Source organism: Porites lutea, chromosome 2 (genome assembly GCF_958299795.1).
Source record: "Porites lutea chromosome 2, jaPorLute2.1, whole genome shotgun sequence".
Classification (NCBI taxonomy): domain Eukaryota; kingdom Metazoa; phylum Cnidaria; class Anthozoa; order Scleractinia; family Poritidae; genus Porites; species Porites lutea.
Genome location: NC_133202.1, coordinates 28,672,300 through 28,674,765, shown reverse-complemented (window position 1 = coordinate 28,674,765; position 2,466 = coordinate 28,672,300). Strand labels below are relative to the sequence as shown.

Below are 2,466 nucleotides of genomic sequence, written 5' to 3'. Positions count from 1 at the left end.
TAAAATGCATTAGCATAACTATCGGCTTCTGGCATAACTGGTGTATTGGATTCGGTTCTTGAAATTCTTTAAACTGTTCGTCGGCGAAACGGTCGAACTTCCAACCATGTAGACCGTTCGAAATCAATTCTTGGGTTTGGCCCAAATCAGGGAGGTTTGATTTGAAGGTTTATAGTAACAACCCTAACCTTGAAATAGAATCAGTTCGAGTCAGTGCTTAACCCTAATCAGTTTTCTCAATCAACATATCATAGTTTGGATTGGCTGGGATTCTTGAAATAGAACCTGTCACAGAGATAAAAATATCGAACTGCTGTTCATTTTAATTTAGTGTTTTGTGTACCTTGACCGGCCATGCTAGCCACAGCCTAAAAACTAACCATAGAAAATACAAAATAAGGCACGGATGCACAAATCGGAAAATTAAAGCAGATGGTCAGAGATAATTTGTGATTTTTGAACACTTGTTAGTCTTAACTTTCTTCAAAATAAAATAACATGTATAAACTTTGATATATGGCCGATTTCACATTAGAGACGGATAATCTATGTTCAAAATCGTCAAATTTGACGGAAAAACAGATGGATGAAGCCAGGCAATCCAAAATTAAGACCGTATTATCTCTCTGACGCGAATTATTCAACAGATAACCCGTCTCTGACGGATAATCCATGAAGCATGCAGCCTGTGTACAGACGTTCCCAGGCCATTAATGCGTGGAAAAACGTCATTGTTCTACAGTAAGCTGTAATTTGTGTGATTTATTTGCCAATGTTAATTAAGGTCCATTAGTCGGGGGACATATGACGGCAAAGAAATCGCAAGTAGCGTTTAACCCCACAAAACAATATTCTTGATATGCGACGATTTCGTTGAAAAACCGACCGCGATTTGATGGAAAGCCCCTCGACAAAAACGACGTCACGGCGGTTCCAGTTTTCTTCATAACAATACTAGTGACTTGAATGCAAATCTTTCAACAAACGTTCAAACGAAATGTTAACTGAATCATGTGTCGTGTTTTTTTGCCTTCTCGAGCTGAACGAGGTATTACTTTATTAGCCTGTGTACAGCCGCGCCCTTTCCCCATCAGTAAGATTTTTTACTCAGGGGGAGGGAGCGGCTGTACGCAGGCTATCGCTCTGTGAGATTGGAGAGTCTTTAGCCGGCATTCTAATCAGCCAAACAATTTCCACGTGCATGTAATCTTCGTTACACGTGATAATATGATAACTCTGATGCGTGAAAAGAGCACGAGGCTCGACGGATTACGCGGGATTACGCCGGCCCGTACCCGTATGAATCAGTCATCTACAATCAAGTTATTAACATTAATACGCTGAAAGTAATTCTTAGCTGGCGGTTTACTGCTTCTAATTCCTAATTATGCCAGACTAAAATGTCTTATTTTCCTCCCGTACATCACTTAATTAACATGAACATTCATTCACTGCTTTGAATATTCAAACACGTCAGAGAGATCGCACTAAAAGGTCAGCATATAATATTACCAGACACGCGTGCGGAAAAAAAAACAGGATCCTGGTTCGTCTACGGCTATAAACTGGTTAGGCTGAGTTGCAAACTGGTATATAAAGGTTAAACTGGTTAGTTTGGTCCACGGTCCGCGAGATCAAACAGAGTTCTTGCTCAGAGCAGAGTCTACTTTCTCACGCCAATCAGAGCAAACGGAAAATAAACTCTGCTTTCAAGGAATTTGAAGAAGCAGCAAAAGCTTGATTATCTTTAAAAGGGATACAAAATAAGGCTTCTAGTCTTGAACAAGGGGAAGGATAGAGAGACTTATGACCTTGTGGTCTTACGGTATCTTGACGAAAATTCTCATTGAGTTCAAATACTTTTCAACTTTATACCCATTTTAACCTGAAGTCTTCATGATATTACTATCGTAAGACAACACGCTTACCAGAAACTTCAAAACATTTATCGAGATAAAACGCTACAGGACTACCTGCAGCTGCAAAATGAAGGCGTGTTTTGAGCAGGAACATTTAAAGAGGAATAATTGGTACTACGTATGTCGCTTATATGAGGGTTAGCAGAAAAAAATGTTTGTTAAAAAATATCAGAAGTTAACGAAAGAAATTGGTTTAAATCAGTTACCTGTGATGAAGTTCTTCCTTTCCTAAGTGCCGAAACGAATTTACTCTTCACTGAACTCTGCGTTTAAATTTAATCAACTAATATTTGTTGTTTACTCTTCATTTATAGCCCAGGGAGGGCACACCCTTGTTAGGCCTATGCGGGTATGTGCCGCGGAGCAAGGTATGGTTTTCAAGCCTGGGGGGCATTCCCTTATGTGGCCTATACGGGTATGTGCCGCTGAACAGACTATGGTTTTCGAGGTCTTGAGTCTTAAACAGGGTATACAATTTCACTATTAAGCGTCTTAAACAGGGTGTCTTTTTGGACTGGAAGCCTTTCAAAGAGTGTGAACACTTGCG

At 39.9% G+C, this 2,466-nt stretch overlaps 1 protein-coding gene across 1 annotated transcript in view; it reads right to left on the bottom strand.

The window, feature by feature from the left end:
• LOC140926802 (trans-aconitate 2-methyltransferase-like) overlaps positions 1 to 2,266 on the bottom strand; it is a 14,427-nt gene extending 12,161 nt beyond the window's left edge. The window contains exon 1 of the mRNA XM_073376492.1: positions 2,126 to 2,266. The gene's annotated coding sequence lies outside the window, so the exon portion shown is untranslated. The remainder of the gene's footprint in view (positions 1 to 2,125) is intronic.
• Positions 2,267 to 2,466: the final 200 nt, after the last annotated feature.